General features: G+C 39.3%; 1 protein-coding gene across 4 annotated transcripts in view; it reads left to right on the top strand.

The window, feature by feature from the left end:
* LOC137334164 (serine/threonine-protein kinase WNK2-like) overlaps nucleotides 1-17,265 on the top strand; it is a 160,826-nt gene that overhangs the window by 22,606 nt on the left and 120,955 nt on the right. The gene's annotated exons all lie outside the window — the stretch shown is intronic.

The following is a 17,265-nucleotide window of genomic DNA, read 5'->3' as shown; positions in this document are numbered from 1 at the left end:
AAAGTTGTGATCTTTGGTTGCAAATGTGACCATATGACCTAACCGTATGCTACTTAGACATCATATCAGGAGCAAATAAAGCAAGAAACAACAAACATTTGTGCACAAAGGACTAAGGGACAAACTATAATTTTGCAGTCAGCAGAGGACACCCTTCAACACATGACCTTCAAGTTCCAGTACAAGTCTTGCACCCTGACTTGGAGATACATTGTTGTTCCTTTTTATTATTGCTGGGTCAAAATCTTGGAATTCACTGTACCACCTTGGTGGGAGCAACAGCAGCTCAAGAAGGGACATCATCAGCTTCTCAAGGCAGCTAGGGATGGGTAAATACAGTCTTACCAGCATCACCCATATCCTGAGGGGGAAAAAAAAACAGGAATACACCTGCATCAGAACAAGGCAATGCTTCACTAGCAGAGCCAGCACAACTGCGCCAACATTCACCATACTATTGAAAACGCCACTATCTATTCATGAAGTTCACAATCATTGTGTTTGGACAACAAGCATTTTACATAATATTGCAACTAGCCAAATTTGTCTTGCGTTCACAAAATGCACCCGCAATGAATGGCCGTCACTGAATTCTGTGTGAACTGTGGGTTGATTATATCTTGTAGGTAAATATGGTTCCAATAATGCCCATGAAAGCAAGCCTTTTATAGCCAGCCCATGATACTCAATTATATTCTGGAGTAGTCAAAACAAAGTGCAGATATTCCCCTATGGAATTAAGGATTCTCAGCTCCCCCACTTTTGGGGATAGATAATCCATCTCTATCCATGCATGTATGCTCCCACTCATCATTTTCATTAGGGGCTTCTCCTTTTTGAGACACCGATTTCTATCTGGAGAGGAGGACTTGACTCAACAAAGACGTATATGGCATCCTTCCCATGACTGTGCTGAGGAATCACAAGACACTTCAGATCATGACATTTTCCACTGTCAGTTGTTGCCATTGGAGGACCAAAAGCCGACTGCTCTGTTGCAATGTGCCTTGGACTTGAGCAAGACCTGACTTTCAGCTTATTTCTTGGCAGACTGGCAAGGCTATGTTTAGCGTCACTCCCTCGGGAGCTACAGCAGCAGCTATTGCAACTACCATTTAATGAGCGAGCTGTTTGTGGGAAGTAGGTAGAGGCACTATTGGAATCGTTTAAGAAAAAAATGGAACATACATGCATGCAACGATAGCTATGAAAGCACAATCCATTTTAAGAGCCCCCTCACTCAATTGGCAGGTCACGGGAAAGCTTAGCTCAACAACAGCCACAGTCCATGTAAGTTAGTGTCAGAGCACACCGAGGGGGTCAAGAGAGTTGGAGGGGCAGATCTGGGTGTTGTCAACATACATATGGAATGTGATGTCATATCTTCGGATGATGTTGCTGAGGGGCAGCAGGTAGATGAAAATTGGAGGCGGCAATGGATAGATCCTTGTACTCCAGAGGTACGGTCCAAGTGTGAGAAGAGAAACCATTGCAAAAGATTCTCTCGCTACAACTGGATAGGTAAGAGCAGAACCAGGCAAGGTCAGTCCCACTCATCTGGACAACGGAGGAGAGGCATTGGAGGAGGATGGTGTGGTCAATCATGTCAAAGGCTGCAAGAAGGATGAAGACTGATAGTGCACTGCAGCCACAGAGGATGTCATTTTTGACGTTGGGTTTCCGCTCCTGCCGCAACACTGAAACGGCCCTAATTGGAGAGGTTGAAACATGAAGTTATGGGAACGATGGGCATGGATTTGGGAGGTGACAACACATTCAACGACTTGAGAGGAAAAGGAGGTAGATGAGTGGTAGTTTGTAACGAAATAGGAGTCAAGGGTGGATTTTTTTGAGGTGGGGAGGAGGCGGTGGGCGGTGATGACAGCAGGTTTGAAAGGGAGGAGTACAATACCCGAGGCAGGAACCCTTTACACTATCAGCCAGCGTGGGGGCCAGGAAGGGAAGTTAGGTGGTCAGCATTTTAGTGGGAATAGGGTCGAGAGAGCAGGTGATGTCTTGTGGACAAGATGAGCTTGGAGAGGGCATGATGGGAGAGAAACTAGAGAAAGATGTGAGTTGAGGACTAGGACAGGAAGGAACTTTGAGGGAAGCTTGCCTTAGTAGAGAAGGGAGGGATGCGGCAGAGGCAGCTGAATGGCTGGTCTCAATCTTAGTGACAAAGAAATCAATGAGCTCCTCACCCTTGGAGGTGAGGGTGGAGGGGCCAGGGGAGAGGGGGTTAAGGAGAAGGTTGGTAGTTACCTTTGCATTCCAGGACATTCCTGGAGTAGTGAACAGTTTTGGCAGAGGAGAGCAGGATCTTGGACTTGATAGCGAAGAAGGTAGACTATACCAGGGGAACAACCAGGATGGGAGATAGTAATCGCTTTACTGGGGACAAGGGTAATTCATTGCAAAGTGCTTTAGCACATCTTGAGAACATGAAAGGTGCTATCTAAATGTAAGTTCTTTCTTTGTTTCGTTTATTCTATTTGATAATTCTTTACGTTCCTTTCATTCCTTCCTAAAACTCAACCCATACATCCTAACTGAGATGAAGAACAAAAACTGATTAAATAAGACCAGTGTTGACAAAGCCTGTCCATTTATGCCACAGAATATGTATGGCATCAGATTTCCTCTATACAAAAACTTCATTGGGAAAAAAATGGAGATTGCAATGCCATAACTGCATATCAAAATTGAGTTTCTTTTAAGCACTTACTATTTCCAGTTCTTCTGGATCTTCTGAATTAAATAAGTATGATATATACTGGAAATAATCTGTAAAATGTTTAATTTATGCCAAGTATCACATTTTGAAGACTTCTGAATATATCGTTTGAATTTTATGAAGTTAAACTTAAAAGGTTTGAAGTTTCAAAATGATGTCTATTTATTTTTCACATATTGCAACCTAGTAATATCACTAAATCTGCTTGAAAAATGTCTAACCAAAAAACATCCTATAACCTTGGATTAAAACTTTCTAAATCTTCCAAGAATTCTGTAATTAACCTGACACTAGAAGTATTTTTTTTTATTAGGAGTAATCATAGTTGCACATCCATGGAAACACAGCCATTAGCCATTGTTTAATAGGTTTGAAGAACTGGGCAGAAAAGTTAGACGACAGGTGGACAGACAACCAAAAATCTTCACAGATGAGCTGGATAGAGTACAAATGGAATATATTCTTATAGACAAAAAGGGATGTATCAAAGAATAGAGTTCCACTGATAAATTAAAGCGAAACTGAAAGTTAAAAGGAAGATATATGATAAAGTTAGAGCTGACAGTAAAATAATAATCATGAGGAATGTTTAAAGTATATTAATGAGGTGAAAAGGAAGATTTCAAGGACTAAAAAGAAACATATTGTCTGCTAGCTTTCTATCATAAAAGCTCCTTTTTACATTTATAAGTATATATCAAAAATAAAAGAATAATTTGAGGGTTGGACCACTGGGATGAAGGAGAGATCGTGGTCTGGCAGAGAAATTAAAATATTTTGATTCATTTCTTTTATATAAATGATTGTGGAAGTGAAAACCAGAGGAGGATATGGAACAACTGTTAGATAGCTGTTTTAAAAAGAAGTAATTAGTTCTGAAAAAATTAAAACTCTAGGTGGATAAGGCATCAAGCCCTGACAGCAGGCACCCTCGGCTGTTTTTAAAAAAAAGTCAGAGGATATAAGAGGTTTTGGCCATGATTTTTCAATCTTCATTAAATATGCAAGTTGTGCTATTGGACTGGAGTAGCTGACTTAACAATTTTGTTGAAGGGAGGGAAGGAGAAACTTGGTAACTATAGATCATTTAGTCTGTCATCCGTTATGGGTAAACCCTTGGGGTCTATAATTGGAGATAAAGTTCTTAAGCATTTAAAAATGCATGGGTTAATGAACAGTTGGCACAGATTTGCTAAAGGCAAGTCATGTTTGACAAATTTTAAAATTGTTTTGAAGAAGTGAAGTGAGTGCATATGGATTCTCAGATGTCCAACAAGGTGTCTTGAACCTTGGAAAAATTCAGGCATATGGTACAATAGGAAATGTAGCAGCTGGTTGGCTCTGACTCCCTCTTGTGCTCTCGTGCTCTTCTTTTAAAAAGAAAGCAATATGTAAGCTGTACCTGCATAGAAACATGGAAATAGGAGCAGGAGTAGGCTGTTCGGTCCTTTGAGCCTGCTCCGCCATTCAATATGATCATGGCTGATCCTCTTTCTCAATACCATATTCCCGCTCTCTCTCCCCATACCCCTTGATGCCTTTTGTGTATAGAAATCTATCTAGCTCCTTCTTAAATATATTCAGAGACTTGGCCTTCACAGCCTTCGGTGTTAGAGAATTCCACAGGTTCACCCACCCTCTGAGTGAAGAAATTTCTCCTCATCTCAGTCCTAAATGTCCTACCCCGTATCCTGAGACTGTGACCCCTTGTTCTGGACCCCCCAGCCAGGGGAAACATCCTCCCTGCATCCAGTCTGTCTAGCCCTGTCAGAATTTTATGTTTCAATGAGATCCCTTCTCATTCTTCTAAACTCGAGTGAATACAGGCTGAGTCGACCCAATCGCTCCTCATACAACAGTCATGCCATCCCAGGAATCAATCTGGTGAACCTTCACTGCACTCCCTCTATGGCAAGTATATCCTTCCTTGGGTAAGGAGACCAAAACTGCACACAATACTCCAGGTGTGGTCTCACCAAGGCCCTGTATAACTGCAGTAAGACATCCTTGCTTCTGTACTCTCATCCTCTTGCAATGAAGGCCAACTTACCATTTGCCTTCCTAACTGCTTGCTGCATCTGCATGTTTGCTTTCATTAACTGGTGCGCATGGACACCCAGGTCCCTTTGTACATCATCATTTAAATAATACGCTGCCTTTCTGTTTTTCCTTCCGAAGTGGATAACTTCACATTTATCCATATTATACTGCATCTGCCATGTATTTGCCCACTCACTCAACTTGTCTAAATCGCCTTGAAGCCTCTTTGCATCCTCCTCACAACTCGCGATCTCACCTAGTTTTGTGTCATCAGCAAACTTGGAAATATTACATTTGGTTCCCTCATCCAAATTGTTGATATATATATTATGAATAGCTGGAGCCCAAGCACTGATCCCTGCGGTACCCCACTAGTCACCGCCTGCCACCCTGAAAAAGACCTATTTATTCCTACTTCTCTGTTTTCTGTCTGTTAACCAATTTTCAATCCCTGCCAGTATATTACCCCCAATCCCATGTGCTTTAATTTTGCACACTAACCTCTTAAGTGGGACTTTATCAAAGGCCTTCTGAAAATCCAAATAAACCACATCCACTGGTTCTCCCTTATCTATTCTTCCAGTTACATCCTCAAAAAAACTCCAGTAGGTTTGTCAAACATGATTTCCCTTTCATAAATCCATGTTGACTTTGTCTAATCCCGTTGATATTTTCTAAGTGTCCTGTTATCACATCCTTTGTAATAGACTCTAGCATTTTCCCGACTACTGATGTTAGGCTAACCGGTCTGTAGTTCCCTGTTTTCTCTCCCTCCTTTTTTAAATAGTGGGGTTACATTTGCCACCCTCCAATCTGCAAGAACAGTTCCATAATCTATAGAATTTTGGAAGATGACAACTAATGCAGCCACTATTTCCATGGCTACCTCTTAGTACTCTGGGATACAGTTTATCAAGCCCTGGGGATTTATTGGCTTTCAGTCCCATTAATTTCTCCAGCACTTGCTTTACTAATACTAATTTCCTTTAATTCCTCCTTCTCACTAGTCCCTTGGTTCCCTAGCATTTCTGGAAACTTATTTGTGTCCTCTTCCATGAAGACAGAGCCAAAGTATTTGTTTAATTGCTCTGCTATTTCCTTGTTCCCCATCATAAATTCTCCTTTTTCTGACTGTAAGGGGCCTACATTTGTCTTCAGTCTTTTTTACATACTTGTAGAAGCTTTTACAGTCCACTTTTATGTTCCAAGTTTATTCTCATACTCTATTTTTCCCCTCTTAATCAATCTCTTGGTCCTTTTTTTGCTGAATTCTAAACTGCTCCCAATCCTCAGGCTTGCTACTTTTTCTGGCAACTTGAGATGACTCCTCTTTGGATCTAATACTATCCTTAATTTCTTTTGTTAGCCATGGTTGGGCTGCTTTTCCTTTTGTGTTTTTAAACTAGAAGGGAATGTATAATTGTTGCAATTCATGCATTCGTTCTTTGTTAGCCATTGCCAATCCACCGTCATGCCTTTTAATGAAGCTTCCCAATCTATCATAGCCAACTCACTCATACCTTCGTAGTTTCCTTCGTTTAGATTTAGGACCCTAGTTTCGGATTGGACTACTTCACTTTCCATCTTAATTAATTCTATCATGTTATGGTCACTCTTCCCTAAAGGACCCTGCACAACAAGATAATTAATTAACCCCTTCTCAATGCACAATACTAAATCTAGGATAGCCTATTCCCTGGTTGGCTCCTCAACAAACTGGTCTAAAAAACCATCTCGTACGCACTCCAAGAATTCATCCTCCACAGTACTATTGCTAATTTGGTTTGACCAGTCTATATGCAGATTAAAGTCACCCATGATTACTGTAGTACCCTTGTTACATGCATCTCTAATTTCCTCTTTATGCCATCCCCTTCATTACCACTACTGTTTGGAGGCCTAAAGACATCTCCACCAGTGTTTTCTGCCCCTTGGTGCTTCTTAACTCCACCCAGACTGATTCTACATCTTGATTTTCTGAGCCAATATCCTTTCTCACTATTGCTCTGATTTTCGTCCTTTACTAACAGCGCCACCCCACCTCCTTTTCCTTTTTGCCTGTCCTTCCTAAATATCGAATACCCTTGGATATTCAGCTCCCAGCCTTGGTCACCCTGCAGCCATGTCTCTGTAATTGCTATTATTTCATATCTGTTTACATCTATTTGCACTGTTAATTCATCTTCCTTATTACGAATGCTTTGTGCATTCAGATACAGTGCCTTTTAGATTTGTCTTTTTAACATTTTTAGACACCTTAACATCTTTTTGTACTATGGCCCTATTTGTCTTATTACTATTTTTTTCTTACCTGGACCCTATTTGTTGTCTTTTATTTGTATGCTCTGTCCCTTCCTGACACAATCTGGTTATCCTTACCCCAATCACTTTCCTGCACTGCTTCTTTGTCTTTTCTCTTCAGCATTCTAGATTTCTCTCCACCGGGACCCCCCCCCCCCCTTATTTAGTTTAAAGCCCTATCTACCTCCCTAGTTATTCGATTTGCTAGAACTCTAGTCCCAGCATGGTTCGGGTATAGTCCGTCCCAACGGAACAGCTCTCTCTTTCCCCAGTGCCAGTGCCCCACGAATCGAAACCCACTTCTCCCACACCAATCTTTGAGCCACACATTCATCTTCCTGACCCGATTGACCCTGCATAAAGCTTTTAGAATCTGTTTTCCAGCATTTTTTCATCTAATTTTGAAAACAGGCAAGCAAATCATCTTGGAGGCTAAAGAGAAACGTTTCCAGTTGAAGATGACTCTATGCATCCTAGGAATTGGGCACACTCTACATATTCAGATTGCAGGATCTGTCTTCAGCTAATGGAGTCACAGTTATGTGTGAAAATATTAAGTCCAAATCCACATTTTTGAGAGAGGCTGAGACTTTCAAGTAAAAACTTTAATGAAGATACTTATAGTATCAAAGTAGGTACAGGAGGCCATTTAGCCCATTGTGCTTGTACTGGCTCTTTGAAAGAGCTATCCAATTAGTCTCATTCCCCTGGTCTTTCCCTACAGCCGTGTAAATTTATTCCCTTCAAGTATTTATCTAATTCCCTTTTGAAAGTTACTATTGAATCTGTTTCCACCACCCTTTCAGGCAGTGCATTCCAGATCATTACAACTCGCTGTGTGTAAAAAAAAAAAAAAAAATGTTTCCCCATGTCACCTCTGGCTATTTTGCCGATCACTGTAAATCTATGACCTGTGGTTATTGACCCTTCTGCCTCTGGAAACAGTTTCTCCTTATTTACTCTATCAAAACTGTTCATGATTTTGAGCACCTCTATCAAATCTCCCCTTAACGTTCTCTGTTCTAAGGAGAACAACCCCAGCTTCTCCAGTCTCTCCACATAACTGAAGTCCCTCACCCCTGGTACCATTCTAATAAATCTCTTGACATCCTTCCTAAAATGTGGTGCCCAGAATTGAACACAGTACTCCAGCTGAGGCTTAACCAGTGTTTGATAAAGGTTTAGCATTTGTAGTTTGCTTTTGTACTCTATGCCTCTATTAATAAAGCCCAGGATCCCATATGCTTTTATAAGAGCCTTCTCAACTTGTCCTGCCACCTTCAAAGATTTATGTACGTGCACCCCCAGGTCTCTCTGTTCTTGCACCCCCTTTAAAATAGTACCATTTAGTTTATATTGCCTCTCCTCATTCTTCCTACCAAAATGCATCACTTCACGCTTCTGTGTTAAATTTCATCTGCCATGTGTCTGCCCATTTCACCAGTCTGTCTATGTCCTCCTGAAGTCTGTTACTATCCTCCACATTGTTTACTACATTTCCAAGTTTTGTGTTATCTGCAAACTTTGAAATGATACCCTCTATATCCAAGTCCAGGCCATTAATATTATATCATAAAGAGCATTGGTTCTAATACTGATCCCTGGGGAATACCACTGTATACTTCCCTCCAGTCTGAAAAGCAACCATTCACCACTACTGTCTGCTTTCTGTTCCCTTGCCAATTTTGTGTCCACACTGCCACTGTCCCTTTAATCCAATGGCCTTTAATTTTGCTAACAAGTCTATAATGTGGTACTTTATCAAATGACTTTTGAAAGTTCATATACATATCATCAACTGCACTATCCTCATCAACTCTCTGTTATTTCATCAAAGAATCAATCAATCACTATTTTCCTTTAACGAATATGTGCTGACTTTCATTTATTAGCCCATACTTATCCAAGTGCCAATTGATTTTGTCCTGGATTATTGCCTCTAAAAGTTTCCCCACCACTGATGTTAGGCTGACTGGCCTGTAATTGCCAGGTTTATCCTTCTCCCTATTTTTGAACAGGGGTGTAACATTTGCAATCCAGTCCTCTGGCACTGTCTGCATATCTAAGGAGGATTGGAAGATTGTGGCCAGAGCTTCTGCAATTTCCACCCTTACTTCCCTCAATGACCTAGGATGCATCCCATCTGGACTGGGTAACTTTTCTACTTTGAATACTGCCAATCTTTGAAGTACCTCCTCTTTATCTATTTTTATCCTATCCAATATTGCTACTACCTCCTCCTTTACTGCTACAGTGGCAGCATCCTCTTCTCTAGTGAAGACGGATGTGAAGTATTCACTTAGAACCACAGCCATGCCCTCTGCCTCCACAAGAAGATCTCCTTTTTTGTCCCTAATCTGTCCCACGCTTCCTTTGACTACCCTTTTACTATTTATATGTTTACAAAAGACTTTTGGGTTCCCTTTTATGTTAGCTGCTGATCTATTCTCCTACACTCTCTTCCCCCTCTTCGTCCCTTTTTTAGATCTCCCCTGCACTTTCTATAGTCAGCCTGGTTCTCTACTGTATTATGAATAGTATAAAGACAGTTTCATAGTTGAGTTTAATCATGCTATTGAGAAAAATGTTTTTTTATAATGCCCTTTTATAGGAATTAGAAATGAGATTATAGATCAATTGCATACAACCCTGAAACTTTCAATGTGTCTCTTTAATCCACTAATGTTCCCTGAAGCTTGCAACTAAAATCTGTTTTTGATTTCCTTCCATGTCGCTGATCAATGATCACTTGTTAACTAGTTATTCTATTTTGTGTACACTTTTTTTTCTTCTAGCTGTGTAAAAGTATTTAAACATTCCATTTTTTTTCTGTGTCTTTGAATGCTCCTGGTTGCCACATTACTGCATTTATTGTATGTTAATTTCTGATCTGCCTCTTGTCTACTGCTGCGGTTTGTCCAAACACGTTTTAAAATTAAGTATCTGCAGCGTGCATTTTAGTTGGTGTTTAATAGCTCCACTTTAATATGATCTGTTTCCAGAATTATTTTCAAAACTGCAGATAGCCTTGTGTTTTTGTTTCTGCTGTGCCTTGCGTTTTTGTTTCTGCTGTGCCTTGAACAAAGATTATTGCAGCTAAAAGGATATAGTGATGTGCCCTACTGAGTTGAATTGTATGACACTGTAACTGAACATAAAAGGAACTAATATTGCTTTTAACTTGGGCAATTACTGTCACAAATCAGGCAATTACCTTTATTGAATCTGAGCTTAGAGTTGTGCTTTGCAGAAGGAAAATCATAAATAATAAACCAAATAAAAGATAGTATATCATCATGTGACTTCAGAAATAGAATAAGCATTTCAGAGCTTTCATTAATATGTCTTCAGGATTGGTAGTGTTGAATTTGGTACAGAATTTGCAGTGAAGGTTTTAGGTTGCATTTTTTAGAAAATGACAATACAAGCGATAGCACTTGCATCACTTTGTATACAATCTCCTCTACAGAGACCGATGAGAATGTGGAACTCCCTCCCACATTAAGTGGTTGAAGCAGATAGCATTGTCACGTTTAAGGGGAGCCTTGATATGTACATAAGGGAGAAGGCAATAGAGGCATACAGCGGCAGGGTGGGAAGAGGTCATTCGAGTGGAAGGAGGCTTGTGTGGAGTATGAAGACTTGCATTGACCAGTTGGGCTAAATGGCCTGTTTCTGTGCTGTAGAGTCTCTAATTCTGTACAGCAGTCTTTCGTTGACTGACCTTTTTCTCCACCTCCAAGAGGAAGTGCCTCATCTCTGCTCTGCACTTTCCTACAGTAATGTGGGAGGAAGTTCGGGAGTTCATTGGGCAAATCAATCTCTCACCATTTCCCATTGTGTGTTGGTTTATTAGGCTACTTCCATGGGGTTCTTGTTTTAATCTTACTGAGGTAGGAACAAGGAAGGTAATTTGTTTTTAGCACCATATTGTTTGATACATTTTAAAAATGTGCAAGAATATGTACAACTGAAGGACAGAAGTTTTTACAGAAGCTTAAGATAGTGTAATTAAGTATTGTAAATTTTTACACCAATTACTTCATCTTGATCTTGTGCATGATAAATAATATTCTGGGGTTGTACCTATACCTTTTGATGCTATCACCTAGTAGAAGAAATGCATAGAAACTTCAAGGATAACCCATACTTCAATGATTTTGTCAAACAAGTAAATCAAAAACTGATCATCTTGTAGCTTGGATATTGGATTGTGAGTATTGGAAGCAAGATTTATTAAGATTCTTTTGTACATTACCCACCAATGTTTGTACTACCTGTGGGAGGAGGGGAGGGAGAGCTGGGAGTTAAAACATGCTAGGACTGCTGCATGGGTCAAGATTTATCTTTCAGCAAAATACTGGGACACAAAAAACTGAGTGATATGAAGATAGACTTATATTTAATGTGTCTAAAAATTAAAGTAATGCATATTGTTGAGATGTTAAAATTGGTCAGAATAGGTTTGCAGTTATATCTTTTTAATAAAAAAAAGTAAACTTTTCTTGTGTCCCCATTTTGTAATGGGAACTAAATGTGTCATGCTTCCAGTGGTGGTGCTGTAGCAGCTTAGGTTTGCATCTCCCAGCTCCTCAGTCTGCACGACAAAGAAGCTTGTATGCTCCAACCAACTTTACTTCTCTGCTTCCCAAATTGTCATACATTTTGCTATTTAACTACAAGTAATAATATAACACTTTGATTTTAAAAGGAATGTATGAATTTAAAATGGGGACTGAATTATGTCTGCATGCCCTGGTCTAATTATCCCCCACCCTCTAACTCGGTTTCACCTGAAGACTGCATTTCATGTTGATTCCCTCTGGACTGCCATGGAAGATCAACGAGTTGCATTATAAAAGCTAAATTATTCTTGTAATGTTCCTTTTTTCATCTGCTTGAATAATCTCATAATCCATGGATAAATAGATCCAAACTAAACAAACTTTAAAGGAAGCTGTATGATAGAATTAGGACTAACAATACTCATGATCGTAAGGAATATTGAAAGTATAGTAGGGAGTTAAGGGAATTTGAAAGACTAAAATAGATTATGTAAAATGACTAGCACATAATCTAAAACATCACTGGAAGGAAAATCCATAGACTGTTAACAGAACTATGGGGTTTCTCAAACAACTGATCAGATTAAAGCTCTCCAGCCCTAACATCTCTAATCAAGAATGGTGGTATCTATACACCAGTTAGTCTAACGTAATTTGTGGACAACTCTTAAAATCTATCATTTCAGGTAAAATTCTTAAGCATTTAGAAATGCATGGATTATTGAAGGGCGGCCAGTGTAAAATTTTAATTATGTCATGTTTGAAATTTTAACTTTTTGAAGAAGTGAACTGAATTGGATAGCTCAAGAAAATGGACTAGATGTAGCGTATATGGATTTTCAGTATGTATGTTGCTAAGGCTGTAATTAGAAAAACAATATAAGACGACATTTTTTTAAAAAAGCGTCTCACTTTCTACAGTTTCCCAGATATATTACTGACACAAGTAGTTTGTATTATAAGGACTAAATATGTGTGTGGAGTTCTGCTGAGATAAAGCTGAAGTACAAACATATGAAAATGAAGGACAGCAAAAATCCAGCTGGTCCTGTTTCATATTCTCATTGTCCAACTTAGACTCATCATGACCCCCATCCACTTTCCTCCACCACCATACCAGCTAACCATGCACTCTCCGGAGCCCTACCTGTCATTTTGTGCAAAATGTCTGAACCACCTCTGCAGTATCTTTGGGTTGTCTTTCGTGCATATTTATTCCAATGTGAGTGACCACGTTGATCTTATTTGCTGCTCGTTGAACTAACTTACACTCTCTGTATCCAATATCTTCACCACTATAAACAAATGATCACCTTTCATTCCTTGTGGCAGAACTGAATGTCCACAATGTGTGTTGCTGAATCTCTCCCACCAGCATTACTTCCCTGATCCATTTCTTGCACCACAATATCTACCCTTTTCTGCCTAAGCTGCAGTGACTTTTCTGAAGCAACCTACCCTCTTTTTTTTAAATGCCTCTGTGTTAGCCAGCAGCTGAAATCTATTTGACACCATGGATCCTGCTGCTCCAGTAATTCTTCTAGCTATGCAATTATCGATCCTTTGGTCAGTCTCTTTCCTACAATATACTCCCAATATGTTCATCTTCAAACCCTACAATTGATCCTTCCCCCACTGCCATCTCTACCCATTCTAAGTCTAAGCGTGTTTACCGACTAATTGCTTGTATTCATCAAACTTCTGCATCAACCTTTTCCAAAAGCAAAATACTGCAGATGCTGAAAATCTGAAATTAAAACAGAAAACCTGAAAATGCTCAGCAGTATCTCTGGAGAGAGAAACAGAGTTAAAGTTTCAGGTCGATGATCTTTCACAGCCTTTTGTTCCGTTATCATCCCTTCAGAACTTTTAACTCACTGCAAAATCATCTTTGACCTCTGCTATAACAGCAACGCTTACTAATATTCCTCTGTATCAAGACACATATTTCACTCTTCATCTTCAATTAACCAATATTAAGTAACAAAAGCTATCTTGATGTACCATAATATGCTCCTAGGTCCCTCTGTTTCCTCCAGACTTAAATTCTGCTCTACATATGCACTTTGACAGTGGAGAAAAATCACTGGATAACTTGGTGTTTAATAGAATAACAAAAGATTTTTGGTGACTTACTTCCACTCAGTTCTAGTTCATTGTGAGCTCATGCAGCAATAAAAGAAAATGTTTTTTTTTCCCTGCCTGATATGGTTTAAGACCCAGTGGGTATGCCATACAAACTTGTGGAATTGGATGATTTGTATGTGGAGTTACAGTTCAGATAAATATAACCCTATCCTTAAATGAGCAACAACATCATAATTCTTGGATCTGCCATAGGTGTTCGTTCCTGAAGTTAAATCCTCCAGAACCACCACCCATTCTATTTAGTTTTGGGGATATCCCTCTAGATGATCAATGAAGCAGTGATTTTAAGGGCCTAGATCTCTATACATGGAACGCCTCAGTTTTGGATTTCCTGGCTCCTTAGCCTGTACTGAAAGAAACTCCTATGCTTCAACCCACTCTACTTCTGATTCCCAAACTGCTGTATGTTTTCTGTTTAACAATAAATAATATAAAATCAAAATATTAAATAAAAATAAGGACCGAATGTATGACTTCAAAATGGTGACTGAATTACATCTGCGCATCCTGGCTCAATTGTCCTCTGTCCTCTAACCCCATTCCACCTGACGACTACACTCGGTTTTGACACTGTGCAACTCTGCCAGTATGTAATAGGTAGGACAATGAAAAAAGACAAACATGTCACTAGATGGGATAAGAGATGCTAAATTTGTGGGACCTTACTGTATGCAATTTATCTGCCACGCTTCCTACATTACAACAGTGACTACATTTCAAAAGTGCTTTGAAATCTTTGGAATGTCCTGAGGTCATGAAAGGCACTACATAAATGCAAGTTCTTTCTTTAAGTAGGTCTTAAAGAAAGAATTATCAGGAAAATAAATCCTTATTGGTTAGACGTCCATCAGTACTACTCACACCACGTAAAGATAAATACAAACTGTGCACATATATACTGAAGAGATACCTTCCATGCCCTCAATAACTCAGTAGAAAGAATAATTTGTTTGGTCACTTGTAAACTTAAAATAAAGCATCCAGGACCAAAAGATCATTGAGAATCAGTAGGTTTAGTTACATCAGGAAAGCGTCATTGTCATAAGATCCCTCTTACAAACATCTACAGCTAATTGATCTTTGTCAAAGAATTAGTACAACACAATGTGATGAATTTTGAAGTGGAGATGCCGGTGATGGACTGGGGTTGACAATTGTAAACAATTTTACAACACCAAGTTATAGTCCAGCAATTTTATTTTAAATTCACAAGCTTTCGGAGGCTACCTCCTTCCTCAGGTGAACGATGCGGAAATGAAGTCCTCGAAATGAAGTCGCATTTATAATTCACAGAACAATGCTGGTGATAACAGACAGTTTTTTCAACTGCCCGTTGCCAAGGCAATCAGTGTGCAGACAGACAGGTGTTACCTGCCAGGTCTCAGAATATACAAATCACCAAAAAAAACAACAAACAAAAAAAAACAGAGATAGAGAGGTAGAAACATAGAAAAGACAGCAACTGACCCGTTATATTAAAAACAGATAACATTTGTTCGCTGGTGGGGTAACGTGTAGCGTGACATGAACCCAAGATCCCGGTTGAGGCCGTCCTCATGGGTGCGGAACTTGGCTATCAATTTCTGCTCGACGATTTTGCGTTGTCGTGTGTCTCGAAGGCCGCCTTGGAGTACGCTTACCCGAAGGTCGGTGGCTGAAGGACATTCAGCCACCGACATTCAGCCACCGACCTTCGGGTAAGCGTACTCCAAGGCGGCCTTCGAGACACACGACAACGCAAAATCGTCGAGCAGAAATTGATAGCCAAGTTCCGCACCCATGAGGACGGCCTCAACCGGGATCTTGGGTTCATGTCACGCTACACGTTACCCCACCAGCGAACAAATGTTATCTGTTTTTAATATAACGGGTCAGTTGCTGTCTTTTCTATGTTTCTATCTCTGTTTTTTTTTGTTTGTTGTTTTTTTTGGTGATTTGTATATTCTGAGACCTGGCAGGTAACACCTGTCTGTCTGCACACTGATTGCCTTGGCAACGGGCAGTTGAAAAAACTGTCTGTTATCACCAGCATTGTTCTGTGAATTATAAATGCGACTTCATTTCGAGGACTTCATTTCCGCATCGTTCACCTGAGGAAGGAGGTAGCCTCCGAAAGCTTGTGAATTTAAAATAAAATTGCTGGACTATAACTTGGTGTTGTAAAATTGTTTACAAATGAATTTTGAAGAGCAGCACTTCTCATACAATGTAATTAAATATGCTACTGATGCATCTACATTGGAAAGCATCCTTTTTACTTGCAAATTTCACAACAAAAAGTAGGCATTTTGTTTAGAAGCTAGAGGTCATATTGAGCTTTGTACTGTACTGTGGAATATATCTCTCTAGTGTATAAATAATGCAAGCAAATACTTCCTCTGTAATGCAATACATTGTTTCAAAAAGCTCAGTTGGATAGTATTTTAGCATCTAGCTTTTTATTAACCAGAGGACTGGCATAGCACTGCTGCAGCAAAAACATTTTGTAATAGAAATTTAATGCTGTTTCAGTAGAATCCAACACTTCAAATTATTTATCAACATGTTTGGGTTTTTTTTTAGAATTTCAACTGCATTGCATGGCAGGATATGAATTCCTCACAATGCCAGATCAAACTAGATTTGACAATTTTCATATTTTATCCATTCTTTCTGCTACCCTGCCCCAATTTTTTTTAAAGAAGGGAATGAGAAGATTAAAATGGAGAAGATTAAAATGTAACCATTCTGCCACTGAATTTTATTTTAAATTTAAATCCAGTAAAATTTTAACTTTACCTTTAGATCACCATTTTAGAACCTCAGTGAAAGTATTCAACAAATATCTTTACAAAGGACAATTAAAGCATCATATCATAACACCACAACTTAAAAGATTTTCAACAAATGGTATTAATTTAGGGCATTGAAGATTTTTGAAAAACAACAAAAATATAAGCTGAGAATCACCTGTGGTTGCAACTGATATGAAAGGAAGATAACTCGGATTTAAAAAAAAACTCAGATTAATAGCCTTTTCAATTGGTCCCTTGCGCATAGCAGCATTGTAGGGAGCATGCCTTCATTAAAGGTAGGCTCCAAACTATAATAGACTGTACTGGCATGTTGACAGTATTCACAATGTGAAACTGCCAATGCATTTGAGGTTTTGCAACTGATGAGCAGATCTGCTCATATCAAGCAATTATGGAGTTAAAGATATAAAAGATTGTGTTTTTGACACTAAATAGCAGAACGATGGTTTTGTGTGAAAAATAACTTTATGGGAGTTAAGAGGCTTGGATAAATCTGAAGAGTTCAGAAGATTAAAGTAGTAGCTGGTGAAGCGTGTTTGAGGTCTAGCTAGATAGAGGCAAATATTTGTGCATCACTTATAGGTAAGAGTTAAGTGCCTTCTGTGCTCAGAAAAAGTTAGCTCCACTTGAAAGACAGCCGACATTGAAAGAAGGAAAAAATACTATGACTATAGATGGAAAT

This window comes from Heptranchias perlo, chromosome 17 (genome assembly GCF_035084215.1).
Source record: "Heptranchias perlo isolate sHepPer1 chromosome 17, sHepPer1.hap1, whole genome shotgun sequence".
Lineage (NCBI taxonomy): Eukaryota > Metazoa > Chordata > Chondrichthyes > Hexanchiformes > Hexanchidae > Heptranchias > Heptranchias perlo.
This window is presented reverse-complemented; position numbering and strand designations above follow the sequence as displayed.